This window comes from Pelophylax lessonae (genome assembly GCF_965119305.1).
Source record: "Pelophylax lessonae genome assembly, chromosome: 5".
Taxonomy (NCBI): Eukaryota; Metazoa; Chordata; class Amphibia; order Anura; family Ranidae; genus Pelophylax; species Pelophylax lessonae.
The window spans coordinates 63,680,231-63,694,229 of NC_138772.1; the positions used below are offsets into that span (position 1 = coordinate 63,680,231).

The 13,999-nt window shown below is 41.5% G+C and overlaps 1 pseudogene across 1 annotated transcript; it reads left to right on the forward strand.

The window, feature by feature from the left end:
• The first annotated feature begins 12,773 nt into the window (after window positions 1-12,773).
• Window positions 12,774-13,785, forward strand: LOC309556843 (E3 SUMO-protein ligase ZBED1-like; annotated as a pseudogene). Its single transcript has 2 exons — window positions 12,774-13,117; window positions 13,329-13,785. The product of its transcript is annotated as an E3 SUMO-protein ligase ZBED1-like (transcript).
• Window positions 13,786-13,999: the final 214 nt, after the last annotated feature.

Below are 13,999 nucleotides of genomic sequence, written 5' to 3' on the forward strand. Positions count from 1 at the left end.
AGCCGACCGGCCAGCGGCTTGCTTTATTTCTTCTGCGCATATATACAGCTTGCTTTGTAAGTGTATTTCTTTTACAATAAACTTTGCATTGGTGGTTTTACGCTATGGAGCCTTTATTGCTTTCTATTTACATGATGTTGGTCCATTGATGTGTATTGAGCATATCGTGTGGGGCTGCCATTTGGGGGACTTCCATGATATTATCTATTCTTGGCCATCATCTACATCCCGCTGAAATTTGCTGACCGCCAGTTGTGACATATAGGCCTTATACTCACTACCATTTGGTAAGCAGCTTTATTGTCGTTGGTGGATCACAGCACTAGTGGTGGACTGCACATCATTTGTTTACTACACCAGTCACCTATTTGACATATGGACACTTTATAGAATTATTTATTGTGTGCACTATTTATTTATGGACATATTTTATATTTACTAATCAATTTATGTTATTAATTATTTTATTGTTTATATGGTCACATATTCACAAGTAGCGAAGCTTGTTGTTTAATAAGTTTATTTGGGTGTTGTCACACTTGAAGCTGCAGCTTTTTTATTTATTTATTTTCTACTAGCGCGGTTATTAATTTTTGGTTATTGCCTTTTTTTATTATCTATACTGATATGTCAGTTAGGAAATTAATGAAGAGTGCTGAGACTGAAGGGATAATCTGGAAAGAGATGGATTTGGGTATTATCATTGCAGAGATGGTAATGGAAGCCATGGGAGGTGTTCAACTGAACCCGGTAGGAGGTGTGTATAGAGCAGTGTTTCTCAACCTTTTTTTAGTCAAGGCACCCTTTACAAATTATGGACAGTGTCAAGGCACCCTTTAAAAATTATGGACAGTCTCGAGGCACCTTTTAAAAATGATGGACAATTCTGAGGCACCCCATTCTAAAATATAAAAGACATTCTAATAGTTTTGCACAATGCAGCAACATACACACAAGTAGGACACCAAACATTAGAGGTGATTTATTCTTCCAAAGCAAATACACTTTAGCAAACTGGTACTGACTAGTATTCCAATATTTCTTTTCTCCCTCAGTTTTTCTCCATCACTCAGTGCCCTCAATTCTCTGGAGAGGGGCAGGGGATGGTCAAACAAGAATGCTATGCAGACGACTGACATCCTCCTTATCAACTGGTGATGCCACTGTCGTTAGGATCCCAGCGGCTAGAAGGGTGTAATGGTGCACAATGAAAACCTGTGGCATTGTGTAACTAAAAGGCAGCTTTGTGCACAAGGCGGCTTGTATGCTACTTTTGGGCAATTGCTAGGCATTTTGCCAAGACACCCCAGAAGGAACCTCAAGGCACCTCAGGGCACCTGGACACCCTGCTTGAGAAAGGCTGGTATAGAGAATAAAATGGATCTGATAACAAACCTTGGGAGACCCCAAGGAAAAAAAGAAGATAAGGATATAGAGTTGCTGGTGACACTGAAGGTGCACTGGAAAAGGTAGAAGGAGAACTAATAGAGAGCAAAGTCTTGGAGGCCAAGGCAGCGGAATTTTTTGAGGAGATGCTGGTCAACTGCATTAAAAGCTGTATCATAAACATCCTGAAAGTGGAATTCCAGTGCTCCAACAATGGGTGGAATATTTGGGTGGTTACTATGGGGCATCAGATGTCTTTCCTCCCATTTGAAACTAGCCACTGGGAGCTGATCACATGACCGGACCAGAGCGCCCTGAGAATAGGTAGGCAAAATATTCTTCCTTCTTTTGGGTGGTTAGAACAGGAGGGAGAATATTTAAGTATAGTTAACCTAGGCTTTCACTTTAATGATGCTTAGAAAAATATCATGCTTTAATGATAAGTTAGCCATTTTTAATTGATTTAAACAAAAGTAACAAATAATATTATAACTTGTATGTCTTACATATGTGAATTGGCACCTGATGCTAGAAGAGTATTTGTTCAGAAACAGCATTATTTAACATTTCTGGGTGAGATCTGCTCTCCCACTCTGAAATTGCATCCTATATAAAGGATAACATACAGTACAGCAAATCTGCACAATTATTTTTTTCTGTTGCAGAAAAAATACACTGTAATGTGGTATTTGCTGAACAAATGTACCTGCTTTCTCATTCTGTCTTGAGTCTCAAAAAATATATATATATGTTTATATGTATATATATATACATATATATATATATATATATATATTTTTTTTTTTACTGTTCTGTCCTATTAAATATGCTTAAAACTAGTCCAGCAAATCTGTACATTTTTCTGTCTCTGCCTTACACAAAAAAGGCAGCTTTTTTTGCCAGAGGAACTTGTCCTGCTCTTAGGAAGGAAGGAATAAACGCTGTGCTGCAAATATCTATACATTTTCTGACTATAATCTCAGAATAAGGCACTATCATTTTTAATTTTCAGATAAATTCTTCCTGCTCTGTCCCTCTGAAATTGTATGCTAACAACAATGGGGTTGATACTGTCCAGCAAATGTTTGCAGAAGGTTTCTACCTCTTTCATTATGGTGTATGGAAAATGGTCATGTTGTGCAGCATGTCACAGCAACATTTATGCCTCTTGACTCTATGGAAAGAAAGTAAACAGTGACCAAATAGATTAAGTGGGTTAGTGGATTTACTAGCGCTGGCTTAACCTGTCCATTGAAACTCTTCCAAGAAGTAAATCACAGTACCTATCTATTTGGTATTTGTTTATCTAAGTCCATTTAAGCACAATCAAAATTCTTAAGCCCTGATGAAGGGGAGTGTGTTTTGCCCCTGAAACACTTCGGCTTTTTTTTTCTTTGAATCAATTTTATCTTTAAAAACCTTGGACATTTGTTGGGCGCTCTTATTGGATTGTATGTCCTGTATGTGAATTCTCAACTCTGGGTCCTTTCCCTGTTCATAGGGGGAGTTCCCAATTTGTTGAGTGCTGCCAAACTAGAGCCAGTGTGCTTAGTGACAATTTCAGTGACCCTTAGAAAATCTAGATCCAGCGCCCTGTTTGTTCTTATGTTTAGCCCTAAGATGCTGACAGGGATCCCCCCCTATCCACACTCAATGAGTTAAGTTTTAGCTATAAAAAGTCATATATGTTCTATCTAAAGAATGAAAAAAAAAAGTTAAGAATTGAAAAACTCAAGTTCATTTCATTTACATAATTGTGGGTTGAGCTTATATGAGAAGAAGACTAAAGTGCATGGCCACTATGTCACTCTTAACAGAAAATTTGAATGGAATGTTTATTGAACAGCAGACCAACAGGCAAAAAAAAAGTAAATATAACAGAAGACCGATTACAAGTCCAGACAGGTGTACAGGGTGTGAAGTTGGAAGAATTGTTTGAGTGTAATTTTATTAGGCAATTAGTTACATAGTTAGTCAGGTTGAAAAAAGACAACCGGTTCAACCAAAAAAAAAAAAAAACAGTAATGAAAACACTACCATACAATCCCATATACACAATCCTATACCCACTGTTGATCCAGAGGAAGGCGAAAAATAAACCTCAGCAAAGCATGATCCAATTTGCTACAGCAGGGGAAAATATTCCTTCCTGATCCCCCGAGAGGCAATCGGATATTCCCTGGATCAACTTTACCGAAAAAAAAAAAAAAATGTAGTACCCATTTATATTATGTACACCTAGGAAAAAATCCAGGCCTTTTTTAAAGCAATCTAGTGAGCTAGCCAGAACCACCTCTGGAGGGAGTCTATTCCACATTTTCACAGCTCTTACGGTGAAGAAACCTTTCCGTATTTGGAGACGAAATCTGTTTGCTCTAGACGTAAAGAGTGCCCCCTTGTCCTCTGTGTTATAGTTACATAGTTAATTGGCAGAGTAAATCATAAATAGATATCTGCCCAAGTGGAATTCAATGAGATTCATGTTGAATTTCACAGTTATTTTCACCCTGTTTGGATATATGTGTACCATGTGAATACAGCTGTAGGTGAATAGTCATCGAATCCCACATGTACAGTACAGTGATAATTCAGATAGTCTGTATGCAATTTCATTTCTGATAATGCCTTAGGAGTATTAAATCAGTTTAGATGATCAAATCTCATTCAATCTGTGCAACAAAGTATAGCATCATAGGTGTCCAAGGGACAACACTGCTCTGTCCCCCTCACCTTTCGGATGTATTGACACATACTTTTTAATTACCATTCATTCAACCTATAAATGACTACATGCTACCCTTGTTAATTTAGTAATATATTGAGTCCAATCAATCTTTTATATTCCATTCATTTTTATTGGTCCATTTTAGTAGGAGGTGTGCCCGCTGCCTATATACTTTGCCCTGAAAGGTGTCCCTCTTTTCCTTTTCCCCAAATTTTTACTAAGGAAAATACAATGGCACAATGCATTGCAGGTGAGATGCAGAAATTTGATAGAGAGCAGTGCTAATTCTATATAGTGGCGAGAAAAAGTACCCCCTTTGGAACCCTAACCCACTTTGACAACTTTATATAATCCTCTATATTCCATGATGACAAGTGCTCTAGTATCTGTGTTTTATAAAACAAAATGCTGCCTTTGCCGTATTTCAGATCGACTCTCTCCTCTCTCTGTCTGACAGATGCAGCGGGCAGGGCCGATATTCCCTTGCTGACGTCGGGGGGGGGGGGGGAGAGGAGAGAGAGCCGGCCGGTCATGTGATCGCCGGGAGCTGTTCTAAAATACAGTAAAGGTGGCATTTTTTATAAAACACAGAGACAGGAGCACTTGTCATCAGGGTACAGAGAGTATTATATAGGTCAAGAAAAGTTATATTAGCAGCAGGAGGGGAGGGACTGACACAAGAGCATACAGGCAGGGAGTGGGGAGAGGAGCACAAAGGAGGACAGAGAGCTGCAGATGATGGAGGCAAGTAAAACTGACCATGGTGTCAGGGCTCAGAAGCCATTATATACTGGGGTCAATTTACAGAGGGGAGGGTAGAAACAGGCAGGATCAGCCAGGTTTTTTTGGGTAATACAGGGGGCCAAATTACACAGCACAAGCACTGTGCTGTATAACATGCTTTAAGGGAACAGGATTTTTTTTTTTTTTTTGGTTAAATGCTTTAAAAAAAGGCTTATTGGAGTCAGTAGTTTGCACACCTGGAGTTCAATAATTAAAATTAGTTTGGAGGTGTGGTTTAAAGCAACTTTGATTGATAAAAGACACTTAAACATTTTAAGATTGTTGTTCATAAGAAGCATCAGCTGATGTGAGCCATGCCTCGCAAAAAAAGAGTTCTCTGAAGACATACGATCAGGAGTAATTGATCTGCATAAGGCTGAAAAGGGATGCAAAGCAATCTCAAAGTGATTGGGTATCTATCAGTCGACAGATAGACAAATGGTCTATAAAGGAAGGGAGAAAGTTTAGTATTGTGGCTACTCTTCCTAGAAGTGGGTGCCCAGACAAGATGACTCCCAAGGCACAATGCAAAATCTTCACTGAGGTAGAGAAGAAGTAACAAGTAACAGCTAAAGGCTTGGAGACAACATTGGAACTGGCGAACATTCCTGTTCTTGAGTCTACCATATATAAGTCTTTAAACCGGCAGGGTGTCCATGGCAGAACACCATGGTGGATGCTGCTGCTCTCCAAAAAAAAAAAAAACATTAATGCTCTCTTGAAGCCTGGACAATGTGCCATTAGCAGGGGACAATGAATTCCCAAGTTTACTAAAACATCCTACAGGATAATGGCTGCCAACCATTTGAAGCTTAGTAGAAGTTGGATGATGCAGCAGGACAATGACTCTAAGCATTGAAGTAAATCCAGCTTGCTTCAGAAAAACATGCTTCTTTTTGAGAGGCTCAGTCAGAGCCCAGACCCTTACCCCATAGAGATGATGTGGAATGACCTCAAGTGAGTAGTTCACCTCAGACATCCTAAAAATGTGCCTAAGCTGAAGCAGTTTTGTAAAGAGGAATTGTCAAAAATTCTTCCTGAACTTGCTTAAAGCAGTTCTAAAGCCTTAAGGTTTTTCACCCTAATGCATAGAATATGCTTTTGTGCTGCAGCCCCCCACCCCCCCCCTTTTTCTTACCTGAACCCGATCAAACCCAGCATTGTGAACAAGAACAATGGCTCCCGTCGCTGTCTCCCTCCTCATTGGACAGATTGATAGCAGGGGGAGCAAATGGCTCCTATTGCTGTCAATCAAAAGCTGTGACACAGAAGTGGGGGGGGCGTAGTTGGGTCCTGCTGTATGTGTCAATGGACACAATTGTCAATTGTGGAAAGCGGCATTCTGTGGGGGCACCGCCTGGAGAGCTGGCGGGGGACCCCAGAAAAAGAGGATTGGGGCTGCTCTGTACAAAACCATTACATAGAGCAGGTAAGTATAACGTTTGTTTTTTTAATTTAAAAAAATACAAAAAAAAATTAGGCTTTAATAATACTTTAAGGTCATTGCTGCCAAAGGAGGTACAACCAGTTATTAACTACAAGTGTTCACTTACTTTTTCCTACAGCACTGTGAATGCTTAATGGGTGTGTTCAATAATGTCACAAGAATTTTGAATTTTTTGTGTGTTATCAGCTTAACCACTTGCCGACCGCCACACGACTATTTACGGCGGCGGCCAGACCCTCACAGGCAAAGCGACGTAGGGCTACGTCGCTAGCCTTTGAGGCTCTAAGGAGTGAGCGCGTGCCGCCGGAGGCGCGCTCCCGCTCCTGCGCGGTCACGGACTCTCTTGAGCGTGTGCCCGGCGGATGTCCGCCGGGCACTCGCCATCGTCCGTTACACCGGGAGAAAGGCAGGCGGCTAATGTAAACAAAGCCGCCTGTCATTCTCCCCTGTGTAAGAATGGTGATCATACGGTTCTACTATGTAGGACTGTTCTTACACATCAAGCCACAGCCAATCACAGTTAGAAGCACGCCCCTAGGGACACACATAACCCCTCCCTCTCAAAAAAAAAAAGTTAACCCCTTCACTGCCAGTGTAATTTTTACAGTAACAGAGCATATGTATAGCACTGATTACTGTAGAAATGTCACTGGTAACCCCAAAAGTGTCAAAAATGTCAGTCAATGGTCCGATCTGTCCGCCCCAATGTCGCAGTCCCGCAAAAAAAAATCGCAGATCGCCGCCATTACGCGTTAAAAAAAAAAAAACAACAAAAATGACAAAAATCTTTCCCTTAGTTAGTAAACGCAATAACGTTTGTGCAAACCAATCAAAATACGCTTTTTGCAATTTTTTTTTACCAAACATACGGTAAAAAAAAAAAAAATTGGCCTAAAATGTTAAAAAATTTAGATTTTTACATTTTTTTTTTGGGAATTTCATATAAAAAAAATGTGAAAAATATTGTTATTTTTTCAAAATTGACGCTCTTTTTTTGTTTATAGCGCATGATCAAAAAATCGCACAGGTGATCAAATACCACCAAAAGAAAGCTCTGTTTGGTGGAAAAAAAGGACTTCAAATTTGTTTAGGTACAGCGTTGCACGACCGCGCAATTGTCCGTTAAATTCACGCAGTGCCGAATCGCAAAATAGGCCCTGGTCAGGAAGGGGGTAAAATCTTCCGGGGCTAAAGTGGTTAAGAACAGTGCGTTTATCTATTGTGACTGAGATGAGGATCAGATCACATTTTATGGCAAACTACTGTGGGTTCACATACTTTTTCTTGCCACTGTACATTCAAATACAATGCAGGGTGTCCCTCTTTCTCATCTCAGTAGGATGACAGGTGTGAAAAAACTAATCCGACAAAGCACCAGTGCAGCTTGTATATAAGGTATGTACTGTATATGCTGACTCATTCAGCTGTGAATGAGCCGGCTTTTTTATCTTTATTATCTATAGGGAAAAAAAAAAGCTGCTGCTGTTAATGAGTAACGTATGGTAGTAAAGTATATAGAATATAACATATGCCGTATTCAGAAGAGGAGGTTGGACAGCTGTGAGAGGAGTTATTTCAGTTACCATATTGGGCATGGATTTCATTTTGTTACTATATTAGGCTGGGAAACTGTAACCTTATCAGAGTGTCAATATATTAGGTAATGATGATGATGTTTGTTTGGAGATATTTCCTTATAAAGTGAAAGGTACTGTACAGTCACACCTTTAAACCGCATTCACACTGGTACGACTTGGACCGCGACTTGTCAGCCTGACAAGTCGCGGTCCTCACGCTCCCATTGTGTAGTACAGGAGCCGTTCTAATAGGAGCGAAACAAGTCGCTCCGACTTAGAAAAAGGGTCCTGTACTACTTCGGGGCGACCTGGAGGTGACTTGCATTGACTTCCATTATGTGACTTCACAGGTCGCCCCCTAAGTCGGAGCGACCTAATGTGAACGGAGGCTAAGTTATAGTGGAAGCAGCTTGTCCTTAAGTCCCTGTTCACACCTGAGCATTTTTCAGCTCTTAAAACGCTCATCTCTGAAGTCTCAAGACGCCCAACAAGCAAAATCCCATTAATTTCAATAGCCCCTGTTCACATATGAGCGTATTGTCGCCTGAAGCTCAAAAAAGTACACAAGCTTCTTTTTTTGCAGATTACAAGCATTTTTGTACCATGTCAATGCCTTCATCCAAACACCTGCAAAAAACGCCCCCTTAATGACCAGGCCATATTTTGCGATTCGGCACTGCGTTATTTTAACAGACAATTGAGCGGTCGTGCGACACTGTACCTATTTTTGCGCTGTAAACAAAAAAAGAGCGACAATTTTGAAAAAAAAAAACAAACAATATTTGTCACATTCTGCTAAATGACATTCTCCCCCCCCCCCCCCCCCAAAAAAAAAATGTAAAAATCAAAATTTTTTAACATTTTAGGCCAATTTGTTTTCTGCTACATATTTTAGGTAAAAAAAAAAACCCCGCAACAAGCGTATTTTGATTGGTATGCGCAAAAGGTATTGCGTCTACTAACTACGGGAAAGATTTATGTAATTTTTATTGTTTTTTACTAGTATTGGTGGAGATCTGCGATTTTTTGCGGGACTGCGACATTGCGACAGACAGATCGGATCCCTAACTGACATTTTTGACACTTTTGGGGGTACCAATGACATTACTACAGTAATCAGTGCTAAAAATATGCACTGTTACTGTAATAATGCCATGGGCAGGGAAGGGGTTAACCCTGTGGGAGATCAATGGATTAAATGTGAGCCTAGGGGAGTGATTCTAACTGTGGGGGGGCGTAGCTTCTGAAATGACCAAAGAGACCTGTGATCCTATATAGAAGGATCATAGGGGCTCTATGATCATTCCGGGGAGAAGAATGGTCAGCTGTGTTTACAACAGCCGACCGTTCTTCTCTCTCAGCGGGGAACGATCGCGGGTGTCAGGCGGCAATCGGGGCCTTGCCTACACAATCACCCACAAGAATAAAAATGCAAATTATCGATAAGGATATATTTATTGGTACCTTCCACAAAATCAGTGTTTAAACATTAAATTCATAAAAAATAAATAATTTTTAAAAAGGCTAGAAAAAATTAATAAATGAATAAAAAATATATATATATTTTTCATTTTGGAAAAATAAAAAATATATATATATATATATTTTTTTTTTAAAGTGTTTATTTTACAGTTTTCCAGATAACAGTCAATAACAGTCAAACAGAAATTCTATACATTATACAGAGGCAGATGCATATGAGGATATGTGACCACACAAGGAGCGGTACAAGGCAATCGCAGGCAGGAGATTTGGGATGTCTGTTGCCACCTGCTATGTTTGGCAGCGGGATGCACAAGGAAGTCTAATGCTTGGCTGGGGCTGACTCACTGGGCCGGTGGGGCCTCCTGGGCAAGTGGGGGCCCCCAGGCAACTTCCCAGCATGCCCATGCGGTAAGACAGCCCTAGGAGTGGGGAGGAGTTATATCCTCTCTCGAGTTTATTGCTGTCTGTGTCACTATTATGGAGATTCACCCTCCATGATGACCATTGTTACCAAGGCAGAAAGTGAGGGGAAATCCAACATTTTAGAGTTACTTCTAAAACAAGAGGTGAGGAAAAATCTTCCAGTGGAGAGACACTGACTAAGAAGGGGTTTCCCCTCACTTTGGGAGATTTCCTGTCACTTCCCATTGCATCTCTGGCACAGGAAGTGAAGGGAAATCTCCTCACTAGTATACAGACAGCAGAAAATAAACTGACAAGGGTTTTAACCAATCCCTTTTTTTTTATCTAAAACTAAACAAAAAAAATGTTGGATATACATACACTTTAAAGCAAACTCGTTCCTATAATTGAACTGCCATTGCCACTGCCATTGCTGACCCCTCTTTCAGAAAATGCTTATTGACTAGCTTTCATGTCAACCTTCTTTCTTAAAGAGACCTTGCCACTGTTTTTAAGTGTAGCACCCTCCTGGGTTGGTGCTAGGTAAAAGCATCTTATGCTCCTTCTGCTTATCAGGGGAGAATGATCTATTAGGTTGCCTGTTGCATGTTTCCAGGTGTGATTTACTGGGTCTGAAGGAGTGCCCCCACTGTATCCAATAAGGGAGCTTGTTGGACAGTGGAGGAAACCCAGCCACTGGCTTATTGGCTTTTGTAGGAGTCTCAGTGGGTGGGCACTCTTGCAGTGCATCCTGTGATTGCTCATAAAAGCCAAGGGGACATGGGACAGGGGGTCTTTGGCGGGAAGCAGTGTCCCAGGAGGAGATTGACAGCTGTCTCTCCTCCTGTTGAGGAAAGTGGTCATAGGCGGTTGGCCTAGTGAACCAGGTGTGGAGCTGAGCTGCAGAGGATCTAGTGGAGCTGACAGTGGAGCTGCTGGCAGAGTCTTCCGGGAAAAACAGTGTCTGTGAGTACCAGGGGACTTGCCAAAGGTTCTGCCCAGGAAGGGGGACCACCCCAGTGAATTCAGGGGATCAAGGGGTTAGCTCACACAGAGTGTCAGATTAAAGGGGGTGCCGTATAGAAGCCTGAAGAGTAGGGACAAAGGGTGTGCCGAGTAGGACCCTGAAGAGCGATTCACAGTACAGTACAGGTCATCTAATTCTTCTTTACTTAGTGGCAAGGCAAAGCAGCGGCCTTGCCGCACTCAGCTTTATTCAGAAGTCCCAGCAATTGTGCATAGTTATTCAGTTAGAGTATCCCACTCATCCCTTCTCCTATCCCAGTTCTCCAATAAAACAACAAAAACCCAAACCCCTGGACTGTTTTCTGACTGAGCCAAGCACTTGGAATATGCTATATTGTCAAGTTGTTGCTATGGGTAACCCAGGGGAATCCGTAACCAGCAGCTCCCATGGGAGTAGTGCTACACAAGGCTAAGGGAAAGAGCTACAGACATATACACAAGTTGTTTTACCTGCCAAAGGATTTTTTTTTTATGTCTATCAAGTCCTGAGATTTACACAGCTCTACCATACAGTACGGCCCTGGCTGGTAGGCCAGGAGAACTGATTTTTTTGTCTTTTTTTTTCTGTTCGTGTTTAGAGAGAATTAGGATTTAGTTGACATCCTTCATGGTTTACCTAGGCCAACAAAAAAGTGACAGAGCCATGCATGAATCCAGCACCGTAGCAGTGCTTTTTTTTGGTAAATATTTGTATTTATCCCCCACCTTGCACATGTGTAAAAGAAAATGATTAGGTATGCAATTAGATTTTCTACCACTTTGAAGAGGTGTAAATAGTCCACACTTCTCCAACATTTATTTCTAGTCTGCAAAAGTAAAACATAATGCAATAAAAACAATTAGAACATGAATATCAACATTTGGTACATTAATGTACTTGGCCCAAAAAAAAAAAAATGGAAATTATGTAACAGCATTTTACAATATGGTTAGAAGAAGGGTCCTACTCAAAAGAGCTCACAATCTACAAGAGTAAGACAAATAATTGCACACACCCTAACATTCACATTATAAAACGGCCATGTTAACCGTTTTCACTCTGAGTTAGTAACACCTGTCGCCACCAGCAGTGCCACCACTGCCAAGGAAAGACTAGACCCAGATCAGCCAAGAATTGATGCCATACTGTCAACTTATCCGCCCAACTCAGAAAAAGGGAAGAAACTAACCAAAGCTGTGGCACCTTTCATCGCCAAGGACCTACGGCCTTACTCAGTTGTGGACAACGCCGGGTTACGCTACCTTTTGAAGCCACGTTCTAAGATCCCATCATGCAGTCACTTTACAGAAAACGTTATACCTGCACTCTACCACGACACCAAAGCTCAGGTACTTGCGTCAATGAACCAAGCCAGTCGAGTCGCAATAACGTGTGATTCATGGACTTCAGTCACAACGGAGTCCTATGTTACAATAACAGCACATTACGTTACTAAGGACTGGCAGGTCTTGTCACATGTGTTGCAAACAAGAGCCATTTATGAGTCTCACACAGGTGCTCATCTGGCAGAGCTACTGTCTCTTGTCATGGAAGAATGGCAGCTGTCTGATAAATCTGTAGTGCTTGTGACCGACAACGCAGCGAACATGATAGTTGCAGCTCAAGTTGGTAAATTTCCTCATGTTAAATGTTTTGCCCATACACTCAATCTTGCATGTCAGCGGGCACTGAAAGGGGCCACGCTCTCCAGGCTTCTCGCCAGAGTGCGACGAATATCCACATTCTTCCATCGCAGCACTAGAGCAAGCCACTGTTCAAAAGAGAAACAGAAATGTCTGGGCCTGAAGAATCATAAGCTAATAACTGATGTGCCAACGAGATGGAACAGCGCATATGAAATGGTCGAGAGGTTCTTAGAACAACAACTTGCAGTTTGTGCCACCTTGCTGTCTTCAGAAGTCAGAAAAGGAGAGTCTGATCTCTGCACTCTCAATGAAACAGATGTGTCAAATGCAGAGGACGCTGTGAGTGCATTAAAGCCAATGAAGGATGCAACCTTGCTGATGTCAGAAGAGCGCAACCCAACAGTGTCTCTCATTGCCCCTCTAAATGCACAACTGCTCCAGAGCATGACAGACACCATGGGAGACACACCCATGACCCATGAGATCAAGAATGCCATCAAAACAGATCTCCTGAAGAGGTACAGCAGTGAGGCAGAGAAGAAGATTCTTCATACAGCCTCTGCACTGGATCCTCGCTTTAAAGGACTGCCTTTTATTCTCACAGAGGAGGAGAGATCGGAGATATACAGAGGAGTGACTGAGGAGGCTGCATCTTTGGAGGTAATTAGAATTTCATCATGTTTCCTCCCAGACAGCTAGAAGCTCAGCTACATTGTGTTGTGTAATAACATGCCCTGATTCACTGATGCGGTGTGGGAAGTGGAACTGTATGGTATGGATTACCGTGCAGTTTCCCACACCTCATCAATGAATCACAGTCAATAGTCAGTTCAGCTCTTCTTATACTATTATCTTTTGTTCAAACACACAGATTACATCTAATAGAAGGACATATGTGGATGAAGTGCCTAGGGAAAAAGCAACTGTGGAAGAAGAAACACCCATTGAGGACAGCCATTCTCCTCCCCAAAAAAAAGGCCACAACATCGCTGCTCATGACTTTGCTGGGGCAGTCTTTCACTGATGGTGCAATAGAACCTAAGACCCCCTATGCCAAGGCAGAAGACGAAATGGAAAAATATTGTAAAGCCCCGCCTCTGCCTCTCACTGAGGACCCTTTGAAATGGTGGCGTGAGCATGAGGTCATATTTCCCCTCCTCTCTCAGCTGTCAAATCAATACTTGTGTATCCCAGGTACAAGTATATCTGCAGAGCGGGTTTTCTCTACTGCAGGAGATGTTATAACAGCGAAAAGAAGCAGTCTGAAACCTGAGCATGTGGATCAGCTAGTGTTCTTACAGAAAAACCTACATGTTCCCAAATGCTAAGCACTGAAATAATTACTAATTCATGTTTTTAATGAATTAGTAATTACTAATTCAGTCTGCCGCCAGTCCCCACTCACCAGTCAGTCACACCACCAGTCTTGTTTTATAGCTTTATAGCACTGATGGTTTGTTTTTGAAGATTGTCCTGTCCAATGTGTCCATTTCCAATCCATAATCCGTTCCGTTGCTTCACACTAAAAGTGTCTAGGCAAGT